Genomic DNA, 18,112 nt, shown 5'->3' with positions numbered 1-18,112 from the left:
CATATTTTCAATTGAAGGGATAAGAAAGCTGTCTACAATTTCAATGTAAACTTGTGCATTGATTGAAGATTTAACCACAGTGCCTTTGCCTGGCATGCAGCCTCATATCATCAAGGACTTAGGGAATTTTGATGTGTTCTTTAGGCAGTCATCTTTGTAAATCTCACTGGAACCGCAACAAACAAAAGTTCCAGCATCACCACCTTGTCCAATGCAGATTCATACCTCTTGACTATTGATTCTTGACTATTTCACTGCACTTGCTCTATAAAATTAACATTTACTGACCACCACAATGTTTTTATTCATTTCTTTTAGTGTTTCTGAATGCTAAAGAGTTGCACTTTTGAAATAATTCATTATTTTTTTTCAAGCTTTTATATCTGAGTTTGTTCTACAGGATAAAATGTCTGAGTGAGTGCTCGTCCGAGACTAGTGATTCCATACTTTTTGCTATGGGTTGTACTTTGCATCGTGTGGTTGTTGGGTCGGCAAAAGAATCGATTTTATCCAATTGTTGTTGAGAACAATTACAATAAGGCTTAAAAGATACAAAAATATAAAATACTACATTAGAGTTAAAAAAAAAAAAAAAAAACTAGAAAAATCTATTTCTCTCTGATGTACACGGAGTCAATGGCATCGACTTACAAGTAAGTCGATAGAATCGACAGAGTACATGGCCGTCAATTGCAAAGATGCACATTGCTGTCGATGGCATGGACGTACATGGCTGTCAATGAAATTCAAGTACATTGTCATCGACATAAATGGTTCTCAATGGGATCGGTATACATGTCCGTCATTGGCATGGACGTGTATGGCCGTCAATGGCATCGACTTACCTGAAGCGTGTTGAATGTCAACACGCTACAAAGGTAAGTTTTTGGTCAAAAATCACAACCACACCGGTTTTTCTGCCATTGAAAACAAAGGAGAGATTTTGGCCATTAGAAATGAATGGAAGATGGCAATGGCATCCATTGGAAACATTTATGCCTCAGATAATGCTCAATTTCTCCCTGAAAATGATTGCAATTTAAAATGCTTTGGTATTAATATCTTCATTTATTTTATTTGCAATGAAAAAACATAAAAGACATTGGGAAAAAAAAATCACTATTATTTTCCACAAGACTCCAAAAATGGGCCAGACAAAAGTATTGGCACCTTCAGTCAAATACTTGCAATCCTTAGACAAAATCACTGCGAACAACCGCTTCCGGAATCCATCAATAAGTTTCTTACAATGCTCTGCTGGAATTTTAGACCATTCTCCTTTGGTCAACACCTAAAGGTATCTGAGATTTGAAGGGTGCCATTTTCAGATCTCTCCACAGGTGTTCTATGGGATTCAGGTCTGGTTACTTTCAAAGTCTCCAGTGCTTTCTCTCAAACCATTTTCTAGTGCTTTTTGAAGTGTGTTTTGGGTCATTGACCTGCTGGAAGACCCATGACCTCTGAGGGAGACCCAGCTTTCTCACACTGGGCCCTACTGCAAAATCTGTTGGTAGTCTTCATCATGCCATGCAAAAGGTCAAGCAGTCCAGTGCCAGAAGTAGCAAAGCAACCCCAAAACATCAGGGAACCTCAGCGATTTTTGACTGCGGGGACCGTGTTCTTTTTTTTGAAGGCCTCCTTTTTTTACTGTTAACTGTATGTTGACTTTTCCCAAACAGCTCTACTTTTGTCTCATCTGACCAGCGAACATTCTTCCAAAACATTTTTGGCTATCTCAGGTAAGTTTTGGCAAAAACTCCAGCCTGGCTTTTTTATGTCCCTGGGTCAGAAGTAGGGACTTCCTGGGTAGAGTCCCTTTTCATTCAGACGCCGACGGATAGTACGGGTTGACACTGTCGTACCATCGGACTGTGACACAGCTTGAACTTGTTTGGATGTTAGTCGAGGTTCTTTATCCACCATCCGCACAATCTTTCGTTGAAATCTCTCATCTATTTTTCTTTTCCGTCCACATCTAGGGAGGTTGGCCACAGTGCCGTGGGTTATACACTTATTGATGACACTGCGCCCGGTAGACACTTGCCTGGTATACCAGGATCAAATTCCGAGGGCGGAGCAAGCCACAGCAAACAGACAGGGGAGTGGACCAATCAGCGACGGGTAGACGTGACGTTGTTAAAGCGACAAGTAATTAGCATGAGCGGAGAATGGAGAAGTTTATTCAAAATGGCTAGCGCGAGCCATATTGACTGTTGTTAATGACTTGTTTCGATGTGTTTTTGGTAATTTAAAATTGGTTTTACCGCAGATTGGAACATATTCTCGGCTCTCCCGTTTGCCATCGGTGTTGTTGTAGAGACGACTTTCGGTGCGCAAGAGTGGCGTTGCTCGTTAAGAACACGTCACGCAAATAAACAAATCTGATTGGACGATTGATTTTGTACCTTGCTCGAGAGGCCATTAATGGACTATTTGGACTAACTATATGGATTAACAGACTATTTCTCACAGTGGTTGAAAAATACAGGGAGAATAGTCTGGCTGTGCCAGGCAAGTAGACACAGGAACTTTGAGGTCTTTGGGCGATGGATTTGTAGCCTTGAGATTGCCCATGCTTCCTCACAAGTCCTCAGGCAGTTCTTTGGTCTTCTTTCTTTTTTCAATGCTCAATGTGGTACACACAAGGTAACAGGACAGAGGTTGAGTCAACTTTAATCCATTTTAACTAACACTTTGGGCCGAATAAATGAATAAAGTTGAGGGATTTTACTATCTGGATTTCTGAATCTAAATTTCTGATGTGTAAATTAAGCAATTTGTTCAAAAATTGCAGGACTAGATGCATTTTGAATTGTATTAAAAAATAAGAAAACGTGTTTCCGGGCGAACGGAAAATTTTTTGGGGGGGGGGGTCATTCAAAAAATTCCCTGCGTCGCGCAAAAATTCCGGTCATTTTGATATTCGAACAGTGACGGTCGGTCAAACGGTTTGGGCCATTCAAAAAAAACATTCTTACTATATGGGCCTTTGCCTTGCAAAGCCCTATCGAATAAAATAATACATACAAATACACAATAATATTTTATGAAATATCATATTAATAGATGAAATAAAAATAAAATGATGGCAACCAAATACTGTCTTTACTCAAAACAAATATCCCATTAATGATTTCAAATATTGATAAATATTTTGAAAGAATGGAATAAAAATACCTTAAAATTCAAAAAGTAATTATTTAATAAAGGTAGAGATGTGCCGATAGATCGGCATCCCGATCGATCGGGTCCGATCACGTCATTTTCAAAGTATCGGAATTGGCAAAAAAATATCGGCCATGCCTTTTTTTAATATATATATATATATATATATATATTTTTTTTTTAATTAAATTGTTTTCTAATTGTATTTAACGTTACAGACATAATATGTTACACTCATCCAGAGTCTTTAGTTTAGGCTTAAGGTAGGGTTATCAAATTTATCCCGATAACGGCGGTAATTAATTTTTAAAAAATGTATCACGTTAAAACATTTAACGCAATTAATGCATGCGCTGCACGACCCACTCACGCATTGTCGCGCTCTATCTATAATGGCACCGTTTTACCTATATAGAGAGATAAAAGGCAGCGTAAAATGCGTAGAGTGAATTTTGGCAGCCTTTGGAGCCTTTTTTTAATTGGCTAAAGCCTTACAATCCCTCTCTCAACAATTAGAAATGTTGTGGGAAGCAAAGTGGAGAAGAAAGGTAGTAGTTGATCTTTTTCTTAACACCCTATTTTATTTCCCAACGCAGAGAAGATATATCAATTGGTAGCACTACGCACAGTCATGGTTCCACTTCCCATCATGCATTTGGGCATGGCTACAGTATCATTTACTGAAAGCTCAACAAATACACTAGATGGCAATATTCAGTCACAATATACAAAGTCACTTTCTATCCGTGGATCCCTCTCACAGAAAGAATGTTAATAATGTAAATGCCATCTTGAGGATTTATTGTCATAATAAACAAATACAGTACTTATGTACTGTATGTTGAATGTCATTGCATTGCCAAAATGTGTATGATCGGGAAAAATTATCGGGAATGATTGGAATTGAATCGGGAGCAAAAAAAAAAAAAAGCAATCAGATCGGGAAATATAAGGATCAGCAGCTACTCAAACTAAAACGATCGGGATCGGATCGGGAGCAAAAAAACATGATCGGAACAACCCTAAATAAAGAGAAATATTTGACATTTAAATCAATTAAATGCAAAAGCTGCTATCAACTATTGTTTGAAATCAATGGGAAAATATTAGACGGAAATAAGAAAATTGGATTCAGCTGGCTGGCCAACGTCAATCCTAAAACATTATTACGAGTGTTTGTTCTCGTAAGCAAAGACAGGTCTGAGAACAGCGGGGAGTCACATTAACAGCGGTAGCGCTCCTAAATCACACGCGACTTATACACCAACAACACGGCATCAAATTACAAATCCAAATGATGCCGCTTGCCTCATTTTTTTTGTTTTCTTTTTTTAACAAGTCTTGTAAATCAAAGGTACACACTCAGCGTGGGCTCTAAAGACCGGGGGGCGCTTGACGCATGAGCCTATCAACATCGGCCCCTTCCCCCCTCCTCGCACGTGCGCTCAGATTAAAATAATGTGCTGAAATATTCATCGTAATGATTCCCAGAGCCCTCCGGCGAGCCTGCTGAAAATTGCATTTTTATTCATTATTAATAACGGCGAATTAGGGTTGTTAAAAGCCACAGAGGGTCGTGAGGGGGAGATGAAAATAATTCCGGCATGTGGTAACCATCTTTTAGTAAATGATTATGCAGACATTAGCCGGGCTTTACTGTTGGCCCTCATGCAGACCGTTAAGCCACGACGGCGGCAATAGGTGACTAAGTGCTGCTTGTTCTGCCGCTACAGCTGGAGACACTTTTTTTTTAACGACCTTTTAAGGAAAGTAATGCAGGAGAATGTGTGGCATTCATTTACCATTGAGAAGCAAAGATATTTATTATCAGACCCGTGCCGCCCATAAGGCAATCTAAGCAACCGCCTCAGGGCGCACCAGCGTCAAGGGCGTCAAGAAAAATATTCAAATAATATTTGATGATAGCAGTATTAAAGTGATCCTCTACCTTAAATACGTGTAGGCTCTAATAAACCACACTTGTTTTTTTGTACTAAAATTAGGGCTGTCAAACGATTAAAATTATTAATCGAGTTATAAGCGGCATGGAAGATGAATGAATGAATGAATAAGTACAGCTTAAAAATTAATTAATCGTAATTAATTGCAATTCAAACCATCTATAAACTATGCCATATTTTTCTGTAAATTATTGTTGGAATGAAAAGATAGGACACAAGACGTATATATACATTCAACATACCATACATAAGTACTGTATTTGTTTATTATAACAATGAATCAACAAGATGGCATTAACATTATTAACATTCTCTTAAAGCGATCCATGGATAGAAAAACTTGCAGTTCTTCAAAGATAAATGTTAGTAAAAGTTATAGAAATTTTATATTAAAACACCTCTCAATGTTTTCGTTTTATTAAAATTGTTGATGTCATTACACCATGCTCACTCCTCAAACCCATAAAATCATTTGGACCCAAGCGCCAGCAGAGGGCGCCAAACAACAAAAAACGAGTAACAAACAAGTAAGAAACAAACGGACATTACACTGCTGTCATTTTAATCTGAGCGGGGCATGTGCGTTAATTGCGTCAAATATTTTAACGTGATTCATTTAAAAAATTTATTACTGCCCGTTAACGCGATAATTTTGACAGCCCTAACTAAAATACATTGTTAGAAACACATAAAATGTTAAATCAATGGCAATATTTTAAAATATTTACTACATATTTTGAACGTTAGTTTGCGCCATGGTTTGCGGGCTTGCAGTGATGACTTCATTGGTCATCAACAATTGCTTATTGCTGCCTAAACTTGCAAAGTAAAATGCCACGATATGCTGCTTTTGGATGCAATTTTCAGTCAAATGGAAACAAGGGGAGTGAAGTGAGTGGTCAAGGTGGAATTATTATTTTTACTGAATAAATGTGCATAAGTGGAAGCTTCTCCCCCTTTTTGGTCCCTGTATGCATGTATCCTACCCACCACGCGTTACAACTGGCACCCGAACATTTTTCCTGGATCCTCAGTCAAGTAAGGGAGCCGTCTATTTTCTGGATCCGACGGTCCCACCGCGTCTGCAATATTGGTTTCGGATCTGTCCATTTTTTTGATTCGCCCGTCCCACAGCGACTTTTCGGATCAGTCTATTTTGTGGAATCGACGGCCTGATCGCGGTCTGATGCTGGTATTTCCTTTTTTATATGGAGCAGCAAGAAGTGAAAAACAAACTAAACTACGGGGGAATAGAACAGGCAAACATGCACCGGAAGGAGTGGGGTATGGAAAAGCTTCAAATTGATTGCTGAAGATGCTATGCAGAAACCTGTGTCGGCTTCTCTGAATGTAAACGAATGTGGCGCTTTGCTCTCATACAAGAAATATATTTTAAAAACGTTTCCAGTGTTATTTCGTTGTGTAAATGCATTTATGATGATCATAAAACAAAAGCGGTTGTGCGACGTCTGTAAACGGGGGTTTCCAGGGTAAAACGGACATTAAAAATAGTAAGGAGGCTTAATGCGCCATGAATCTGCTATGGCAGCATATAGGCGCGTTCTTCTATCAAACAACAGTTTTGGCTTAAAATACAGTAATTTTAAAGAGGGGTGCGAGAGTAGAAACTGCTTTTTCAGCCTTGTCTGTGTTTTCCGCCATATACGAGTATATACACACACAGTGGTACCTCTACTTACAAAATTAATTGGTTCTGGAAGTAGTTTCTTCATTTGACCATTCTGTAAATAGTCTATTTCCATGTATTTGCCCTTATCAGTTCCAGCCCCCCCCCCAAAATTCAGACATTAATCTTTTATAATAAATAAAAATGCATCAATAGATGTCCCAAATACACGTTACAATTAGATTATTACACAATAAACCTAAAATCAGAATTTTGCAGAACGTAAAAAAACAAGAATAGAGTCTAGAATAAAGTTAATACACTCATGTAAAGCTTTTGGAATGAACAGGACGCTGGGATACACACATATACATACAGTAGAGGTCCATCCTAGCCAATTGGATGCCAGGAATGCTAGGCAATAGCCAATGGCAGACCAGCTATACAGTGGGGCAAATAAGTATTCAGTCAACCACTAATTGTGCAAATTTTCCCACTTGAAAATATTAGAGAGGCCTGTAATTGTCAACATGGGTAAACTTCAATCATGAGAGACAGAATGTGGAAAAACCCCCAGAAAATCACATTGTTTGATTTTTAAAGAATTTATTTGCAAATCATGGTGGAAAATGGTATTTGGTCAATAGCAAAAGTTCATCTCAATACTTTGTTATGTACCCTTTGTTGGCAATAACGGAGGCCAAACGTTTTCTGTAACTCTTCACAAGCTTTTCACACTGTTGCTGGTATTTTGGCCCATTCCTCCATGCAGATCTCCTCTAGAGCAGTGATTTCTTTGGGGCTGTCGTTGGGCAAAACGGACTTTCCATGGGGTTGAGTTCAGGAGACTGGCTAGGCCACTCCAGGACCTTAAAATGCTTCTTACGAAGCCACTCCTTTGTTGCCCTGGCTGTGTGTTTGGGATCATTGTCATGCTGAAAGACCCAGCCACGTCTCATCTTCAATGCCCTTGCTGACGGAAGGAGATTTTCACTCAAAATCTCTCGATACACGGCCCCATTCATTCTTTCCTTTACACAGTCATCCTGGTCCCTTTGCAGAAAAACAGCCCCAAAACATGATGTTTCCATCCCCATGCTTCACAGTGGGTATGGTGTTCTTCGGATGCAATTCAGTATTCTTTCTCCTCCAAACACGAGAACCTGTGTTTCTACCAAAAAGTTCTATTTTGGTTTCATCTGACCATAACACATTCTCACAGTCCTCTTCTGGATCATCCAAATGATAACCGCAGACGGACCAGGACGTGTACTGGCTTCAGCAGGAGGGCACATCTGGCAGTGCAGGATTTGAGTCCCTGGTGGCGCATTGTGTTACTGCCTTTGTTACTGCCTTACTTAGCCTTTGTTACTGTGGTCCCAGCTCTCTGCAGGTCATTCACTAGGTCCCCCCGTGTGGTTCTGGGATTTTTGCTCACCGTTCTTGTTGTCATTTTGACGCCACGGGGTGAGATCTTGCATGGAGCTCCAGATCGATGGAGATTATCAGTGGTCTTGTATGTCTTCCATTTTTTAATATATATATTTTTGTTTTTGTTTTTTTCCCTTCAGGCATGACAAATCTAAACATACAGCATTTATATGTGTTTACAATTAATTCAACCCGAAAAGAAAAGGGCTGACGGGAGAAGCCGAAGCTTACTGAAACCCATCCCCAGTATACCATATAGGACGCAGAAAATATCGAATATCAATTTTTGACATTCAGATTTCGTAGTGATTACAAGGTTGTTGTTTTTTTTTTTTTAAATAGTAACCATCCCCTCTGATTGTTCATTTTCACAATAGTCCATTGTCGATCGTGAAAATGCGTCCTTCGCCTTCGAGTGTCTGTGAGTCAGTAGCCACGTTTACATGCTGACTGTTATTCATACCGATTCAAATCATTCCGAATGGAAATTTCACATCAGCTGTTTACATGTCACTTCATCTATTCCGATCCAGCGTTTACATGTGTCTGCCTTTATTCCGAAAGGACGTTTGACAACTGCCGTCTGACATGCGCAGATTAATCAAAACAAAGCGTCACGTTGCAAAACATGGAGATCGATCGTCAGATCAGCTGCTGTTTTAACTTTTCGAGTGGAAACAAAACTTCAGAATGATACGCCGTTCATTTAAAAAGTTGTGTGGGTGCGCTGTGCGTGTGCTTGGAAGCCATGTTGCAAGTGACGTTACTTACGTCACCACGTCAGTACGGAGCATGTGCAGAAAGAACACAACCAGACACCATTCCGCTTCCCTGTTTACATGATATAATTTTACTTATCGGTTTGGGAAAAGGAATATTCCACCCCTGTGAATCGGAATGAAATTCCATTCGGTTTGGGCCTGTTCATTCCGAATGAGGTGTTTATATGGAACACATTTATTCGGTTTGAACAAATATTCCGATTGTAATTGGAATATTTGGCTCCATGTAAATGTGGCAAATGATTGCTCCCACAGTTGATTTCTTTACACTAAGCGAAGAATGAAGAGTTACAGAAAACGTTTGGCCTCCGTTATTGCCAACAAAGGGTACATAATAAAGTATTTAGATGAACTTTTGGTATTGACCAAATACTTATTTTCCACCATGACTTGCAAATAAATTCTTTAAAAATCAACAATGTGATTTTCTGTTTTTTTTTCTCCCCACATTCTGTCTCTCATGGTTGAGGTTTACCCATGTTGACAATTCCAGGCCTCTCTAATCTTTTCAAGTAGGACAACTTGCACAATTGGTGGTTGACTAAATACTTATTTGCCCCACTGTAAGTATGTTTTGTTCAGTAAACTCTTGGAGCTGCGAGTGCCAGCAATACTGCATTTTTGCCTTTCTTATCCTAAAATTTATTTCTTAACAAGAGACAATATTTTCCCATTGAGGCGTGTTTTAACCTGTAAACTATGTCGGGACATTCGTAGGTAGAGGTACCACTGTATATTAATTTTCTGGGAAGTTGGAGGGCTGAAAATCAGTGGCGCCCCCAGGGGGTGGCCAGGGGTGGCCACGGCCACCCCTATAAATTGGTTGGCCACCCTGCTTGCCAGTATATCGTTAGATTGTTGTAGCATCAGTTATGCGTTTCATCCCAAATGAATGCATTTATTATGTTTAGTTAAATGTCGGGCTGTCAAATTTATCGCTTTAGCGGGCAGTAATTAATTTTTAAAAATTAATCACGTGAAAATATTTATCGCAATTAACGCATTCGCGGTATGACTCATTCACGCATTGCCGCAAACAGCCTACAATGGCGCCGTTTTACTTGTATACAGAGATAAGAGGCAGTGTCAAGTGAGCGGAGTAGATATAAGCATTCATTGAGACCGTGCTTTTAATTGGCAAAAGCATCGTCATCTCTCCCACAGCAACTATAAATACTGTGGGAAGCGACGTGGGGAAGAATGACAGGAGTTGATATTTTTCTTAATACCCTGTTGTGTACCCAATGCAGAGAAGATATAGCATTTGCAGCCACCACACACAGTCATGGTTGCACCACTTCCCATCATGCATTTGGGCAGAACAGTTAAGTCGCTACAGTATCATTTACTGAAAGATCAACAAATACACTAGATGGCAATATTTAGTCACAATGTACAAACTCACATTTTTATAAGTCTATCGGTGGATCCCTTTCACAGAAAGAATGTTAATAATGTTAATGCCATCTTGTGGATTTATTGTTATAATAAAAAAAAATACAGTAAACATGTACAGTATGTTGAATGTATATATCCGTCTTGTCTTATCTTTCCTTTCCAACAATAATTTACAGAAAAATGTGGCATATTTTAGAAATTGCTTGAATTGCGATTAATTACGATTCATTTTTAAGCTGTGATTAACTCGATTAAAAATGTTAATCGTTTGACAGCCCATGTTAAATGTACACCTTATGCTTAATATACTGTATACATAACACAATAAAACAGAATTGTTGTAGAACTCAAAATGTTGACTGGACACTTATGGACTATTCACATTAAATCATTAGTAACATCAAATATTACACAATACACCAAAGTATATCAGTAGCGGTGTCCTTAAGTCTTTCTGATAGTTTTCCCCGGACCTTTTTACTGCAATAATATAATGAAAATCCGAAATTATGGCTTTTAGTTTTGGCCACCCCAAGATTTTAAGTGGCCCCATCTGGCCACCCCTATGAAAAATTTCTGGAGGCGCCACTGCTGAAAATGAATAATGTTTCAGTGCCATTGACTGCAATACAAGTCCAATCCATTTGGCGGTCTATCACCTTCAATAGCAGCCAATGAGTTTCAAAAAAAGGGATTGTGTACAAAACATCAGCGAGGCCTTGGCAGACGGCCGTCGACGTACCAGCGCATTGAAGGAGTCGAAAGAGATTAAGTGTTACACGGATCACATGACAACATCGCGTACACACACTTAAGTGAATAGCACTGGCGTCAGAAATCAAGCAGCTCAAGAGACTTAGCTGAGCTTTGACAGCAACAAGAGCTCACTTTCAGTTAAATATCAATCAAAAGCCAATATACAGTATGTGTGCGTGTATAGGTCGCGCGTCGCCACTATATGCAAAGCCAATGCCTGGAGCCGCTCTTCTGTCAATCAGCCCTTTTGAAATGCGGAGGAAGAGCGAGATGTCAGTGGGCGGAAAAAAAGAAGAAAGCCCCCGTAAATGATATCGTAAATGGCGGATTACACCAGCCCCATATGTAAATCCGCATATTTTTCCCCCGGTCCGAGATTATGCTCGTCTAATTCCGGGTGCAAAGTAGGCAGCGGGGAGGGGTAAATCCTCCACCCTCTTCAACCACATTCAAGGCACTTTTATCAGGTCTGGTGCAGGTGCTTCATTTGGATATGCGTTTTTATTTCAAAGCTATATGCCAAATTTAAAAATAAAATGCTGATGACGAATGTTGGATTTAAGACCTAATAGTTTGTTTAATATGAGACTGGCGTGCCTCAACTTTTATTTGATGGGGCTTCAAAAGGCATATACCCTGATACAGCAGTAAGAAAAAGTATCTGAACCTTTTGGAATCTCTCCCATTTCTGCATAAAATCCCCAACAAATGTGATGTGATCGTTGTCAAAATCACACAGATGGAAATACACTGTGTGCTTTAACTAAAACCAATCAAACATTTATAGGTTTTCCTATTTTAATGAGGATACCATGCAAACCAGGGCCGGCCCAGCCTATACGCAGACTATGCAGCTGCTTAGGGCCCCTGACCACTAGGGGGCCCCCAATCTGGCAATTGTTAATTTATATTCATTTTTGTTTACTACAGTTTGCTTTATTTGACTTTTATGAGTTTTGATACTTGATTACAACCCTAAAAAAAAAAAAAAAAAAGTTCTACCTTAACTTCTTTCTTTCCTCTTTTAGAAAAGGGTTTGGTGCTATCTACTGTAAGTACTGACAATCACTTGGGGTGAGACGTTTGAAGTATGCAGTGCAACAAAATCTGATTAATATACAAAATATGGACGTATGGCTTGGATTGCATGTATGGGTTTCACAGTACACTGTGACGAAATGGTGGGCCAAAAATATGGGCCCCTTTGCATTATTTTGCTTAGGGCCCCCAAATGGCCTGGGCCGGCCCTGATGGAAACAATGACAGAAGGGGGAAAAATAAGGAAGTAAACCCTCTGGCTAAAAAGACTTAAAGAGCAATTGCTGACCTGCCCACTATAAAACACACACCTGGTAAGAATTGTCTCGATGAGAAGCATCGTTCATGTGCATCATGGCTCAGTCAAAACAGCTGTCTGAAGAACTGTGATCAAGGATTGTTGATTTGTATTAAGCTGGGAAAACCCTCCCTAAAAGTCAGGATGTTTATCAATCGACATTCAGAGAAGTTGTCTACCAATGGAGAGAGTTTGGCTTTGTTGTTTCTCTCCCAAGGAGTTGCCGTCCACCAAAGATGAAGCCATGAGTTCAGTGCAGGATACTTAGTGTGTTTAAAAAGAAGAGAACCTTAGAGTGTCTGCTAAAGACTTACCAAAATCATTGGCACAGTCCAATATCTCTGTGCACATCAACTATATGTAAAACTATGGTGTTCATGGGAAGACTCAACGGAGGAAGCCACTGCTGTCTAAAAAAACCCCATTGTTGCTCATTTAATGTTTGCAAAAAGGCACTTGGAAACTTTGCAGAAGTGTTGGCAAAACATTTACTGGACCTTTGAAACCAAAATTGAATTGTTTGGGAGAAATACACGTCATGTTTCAAGGAAAAATGGAACAGCTCAACAACATCAGCACCTCATCCTCACTGTGAAGAATGGTGGAGGGAGCATTGTGATTTGGGGTTGTTTGCTCTCTTAGGGCCTGGACAACTTGCAATCATTAATGGAAGAATGAATTCAAAAGTTTTCCAGGAAAACCTGAGGCCGTCTGTCAGACAGTTGAAGCTAAAAAGAGGACAGACAATGATCCAAAACACAGAAGTAAATCAACTTCAGAATGGTTTCAGAAGAACTATATACACTTTCTGGAATGGCCGAGTCAAAGTCCAGACTCGAACGCCATTGAAATGCTGTGGCATGACCTAAAGACAGCGATTCTGAACTACAACTGTTTTGTAGAGAGCCAAGATTGATGTGCCAAACTGATCTGCAGGGGTGGCACAAAATATTAAATGTGATGGTTCACTTATTTTCCCCCTTCTGTCATTGTTTGCATACTATCATCATTAGAATATGAAAACCCAGAAATGTTTGGGTGGTTTTAGTTAAGCAGACACTGTACTTTCATCTATGTGATTTTGACAAAGATCAGATCACATTTGAGGGTGATTTTATGCAGAAATATGAGTAATTTCAAAAGGTTCGGATACTTTTTCATACCACTGTTGATCCAAATTTCGCATTCATTTGCAATGGCTGAAAAATATTTGTGCAGTTGTGATTTTTGACCAAAAACATCCTTACAGCCCATTGATGTTCAACTGGTGCCCATGTCAGTCGATGCCATTGACAGCCATGCAACAGGACGTGCTGCCCTAATGTCCCCAAATCAACAGAGTGACCAGATTGATCTGTATCTAACACAGCAAAGCCCCATTGTAATTTCTCCAGAAATTGCGGTTTCTAGTTACCAAGAGGTTTCAAATGGAAAGATTATGTTTATTTATTCATTTATTCTTTAAAGAAAATGACACATTATGAGGAATGCAAAAGTATCTCAACATATGGAAAGAAAGTGACTAAATATATAACAACCGTAAGGAGTGTCATAATTAAATGCTTAATTAAATATATAATTCTGTTATTAAAATTCATGATTTCAATCTTTATTCATTATTTTTCAAGGATGATTTCAATATTTATATATTACATTTTTTTTTTTTTCGTTTTCAACAGTATTGTTTTTTTTTATATGTTTTTATTATTATTTTAGTATTTATTGTATATATTTAAATATTACTATTATACTTATTATATCTCAGGCACTTCAAATTTTAAATGTCTTATGTTTGTTGATTACACTATGTTTTAATACTTTTATTTTAATGGGTACTAAAGTAACAAGCAATAGAAGCAAACAATTAGCATGCTAGCAAAAATCCTATTTCCCTTCATTATGTATATAAAGATTATCATTAAACAGACATACACACACAGGTATACTAATATGTATAGAGTGGTACCTCAACATACGGACACCTTGACATATGTTCCTTTCGACATCCGACTCAAAAGTTCATTTGTCTCGAAATACGACGACATGTTCGAAATACTACGATTTACGACAGTGTCGCAATTTCATTGTTGTACCCCAAGACGGCAGCACAGCGGATTTTTTGTGAGAGAAATCAACATAGGTCCCAAGACGGTTAGTGCGGGTGGTGAAAAAAGTGATGCTTACCATTGAAATTAAGATGGAAATGATGGAATATGTCTACAATCTTGACAGTCCTCCTCGGACTTCTGTCTGTCTGTATAAGGTGACACTTTGTCCGGTTTTTAATCATTTATTTCAGCACCTTCCATAGGTTTCACCTACTGGTGGAGGTAAGTACGTATTTATTTAATATTGGCACTCCCGGTCCTCCATAGTCAGTAGAGGAGCATAAATAAGCGGTCGGTATCGTAAAACTGTTCTCAGAAAGCCTAAAGACGTGGCGTTAACACAAAGCCCGTCTCGATAACAGACGAGCGCAAACGAAGAGCGTCCGCCCTTCCTTCTTTTACACGTCTGGCTTGACGACAACAATAAAAAATGGCCGTGACGAGGCCCGCCTGGATAGCGGCAGAATTTATTAGAGCGCTCGCCAATCAATCACCTAAATGGATTTCAAACTGCATTTTAAAAGCTAATTTTCCTGCACTGATAACCTTCGGGAAACGGGAGCGCCGTTATTTATGGAGCCTTTCAGCTTCCGCTAAGTGTGGCGGGATAAATGCAGGGAAAGGGATCGCGTTGTCCGACTATTACTCTCCGCTTTTGTAAAAGACACTTGAGCTGTTTTATTTGGACTGCGCTTTATCCGAGACCGCAGTGTTTTCTTCATAAAACTGAAACGTGTGTTTCGAAGGATACAGAAATAAAATAACGGAGCTATGAAAATTGAGGAAGGAATTCGGGATGGACGGACGGACGGACGTATAGAGATGGATACAGGCATCTCTAATATGTTCAAGTGGGAGAATTTGCACGATTACTAGTTGACTAAATACTTATTTGCCCCACTGTATCTGTATCTATCTAGACATACTTTGCCTATAATTGTCGACATGGGTAAACCTCAACCATGAGAGGAAAAAAATGTGGAAACCCCCCCCCAGAAAATCACATTGTTTGATTTTTTAAGGAATTTATTTGTAATTCATGGTGGAAAATAAGTATTTGGTCAATACTAAAAGTTCATCTCAATACTTTTTTATATACCCACAGTTGGCAGTAACGGAGGCCAAATGTTTTCTATAACTCTTCAAGCTTTTCACTCACTGTTGCTGGTATTTTGGTCCATTCCTCCATGCAGATCTCCTCTAGAGCAGTGATGTTTTGGGGCTGTTGTTGGGCAACACGGACTTTTAACTCCCTGCACAGATTTTCTATGGGGTTGAGATCTGGAGACTGCCTAGGCCACTCCAGGACCTTAAAATGCTTCTTACGAAGCCACTTCTTTGTTGCCCCGGCTGTGTGTTTGGGATCATCGTCATGCTGGAAGACCCAGCCACGTCTCATCTTCAATGCCCTTGCTGATGGAAGGAGATTTTCACTCAAAATCTCTCGATACATGGCCCCATTCATTCTTTCCTTTTCACAGATCATTCGTCCTGGTCCCTTTTGCAGAAAAACAGCCCCAAAACATGATGTTTCCACCCCCATGCTTCACAGTGGGTATGGTGCAATTCAGTATCCTTTTTCCTCCAAACAAGAGAACCTGTGTTTCTACCAAAAAGTTCTATTTTGGTTTCATCTGACCATAACACGTTCTCCCAGTCCTCTTCTGGATCATCCAAATGCTCTCTAGCGAACCGCAGACGGGCCTGGACGTGTACTTTCTTCAGCAGGGGGACACGTCTGGCAGTGCAGGATTCGAGTCCCTGGCGACGCATTGTGTTACTGATTGTAGCCTTTGTTACTGTGGTCCCAGCTCTCTGTAGGTCATTCACTAGGTCCCCCCGTGTGGTTCTGGGATTTTTGCTCCCTGTTCTTGTTATCATTTTGACGCCACGGGGTGAGGAGGGAGTTGAAAGTCCGTGTTGCCCAACGACAGCCCCAAAACATCACTGCTCTAGAGGAGATCTGCATGGAGAAATGGGTCAAAATACCAGCAACAGTGTGTGAAAAGCTTAAGAGGAGTAACAGAAAATGTTTGGCCTCCGTTATTGCCAACAAAGGGTACGTAACAAAGTATTGAGATGAACTTTTGCTATTGACCAAATACTTATTTTCCACCATGATTTGCAAATACATTCTTTAAAAATCAAACAAGGATTTTCTGGTATTTTTTTTTCCACATTCTGTCTCTCATGGTTGAGGTTTACCCATGTTTACAATTACAGGCCTCTCTAATATTTTCAAGTGGGAGAACTTGCACAATTAGTGGTTGACTAAATACTTACTTGCACCACTGTATGTATAGATATAGATGGATGTCTAGATAGATGTATATAGATATATTTCTATATTGATGTATAAGTAGCTGTATAGAGATAGATGTATTGACATATGTATAGACATACAGATATAGATAGATGTCTAGATAGGTGTATAGATAAAGATAGATGTCCATATAGATGTATACCTGTAAATGGATGTCTAGACAGATGAATATAGATAGATTTCTATATAGATGTATAGGAAGATGTACAGTATATAGACAGACAGACAGATGTATTGACGTACCGATACCTAAATGTCTATATAAATGGATGTATAGATAGATGTATGTAGATTGATTTCTATATAGATGTATAGCAATAGATGTATTGATAGAAGTATAGATGTTCAGACAGATGTTTAGATAAATGTATAGATACAGTCGACGTTGATAGATGCATAGATATATAGATGATAGATGTATCGAGATGGACGTATAGATAGATGTCTACATAGGTGTATATAAATAGATGCAGTAGATGAATAGATAGATGAAGACGGATAGATAGATAAATGTATAGATGTATAACGACATATAGACGTATAGATGATAGAAAGATGTCCAGGTAGATTTAGATAGTATACGTCTATAAGATGCATAGAATTAAATAGATGTATAGATAGAGATAGGTGTATAGATAGATGTATAGATGTACAGATATAGAGGTACGGGGATGGCAGCGAATTCTTGAGACGGTTATTCGTGATTAACTCATTTTAATTCACAGCTGTTTATTAGTTGTATCGTAGTATGATTTCCTGACCCACGAATCCATTATTTTTGTACCGCCATATCGGATCATGAGCTACCCAGAGTAGGGGCCAACTATTCATTCTGAGCCGAGCCGCAACTTGGCACATCATTAATCCACGGTATGCAACACAAACCTCGCCTAAAGTGAAAATATTTCACATGATAATATCAGTTTGTTGTCAGTCGCAGTGATTAACACGGCTTTTTAGGCAAACCGAGAGACGCACGCTGACACGCACGGGGCCGGCGAGGAGATAAAGGGTCCCCTTTTATTCTATTTTTACTGGCGGGAGGATTTGTGCGAGGCAGCCGGCAGGGAGGACACAGACATGCTGATTCAATAAAACACCATTATGCTCCTTTTAAAGGCGTCAATTGGCGACATGAGTGAGGGGGTAATTATTATAAATACCAGTAATCAGTGACAATTCTATTCAAAAAGGGGGTAGCGGGGGGTTCCTCTATCACACACAC

General features: G+C 39.3%; 1 protein-coding gene across 2 annotated transcripts in view; it reads right to left on the bottom strand.

The window, feature by feature from the left end:
* Window positions 1–18,112, bottom strand: part of LOC130917406 (neurobeachin-like) — a 572,897-nt gene that overhangs the window by 232,542 nt on the left and 322,243 nt on the right. The gene's annotated exons all lie outside the window — the stretch shown is intronic.

Source organism: Corythoichthys intestinalis, chromosome 6 (genome assembly GCF_030265065.1).
Source record: "Corythoichthys intestinalis isolate RoL2023-P3 chromosome 6, ASM3026506v1, whole genome shotgun sequence".
NCBI lineage: Eukaryota > Metazoa > Chordata > Actinopteri > Syngnathiformes > Syngnathidae > Corythoichthys > Corythoichthys intestinalis.
This window is presented reverse-complemented; position numbering and strand designations above follow the sequence as displayed.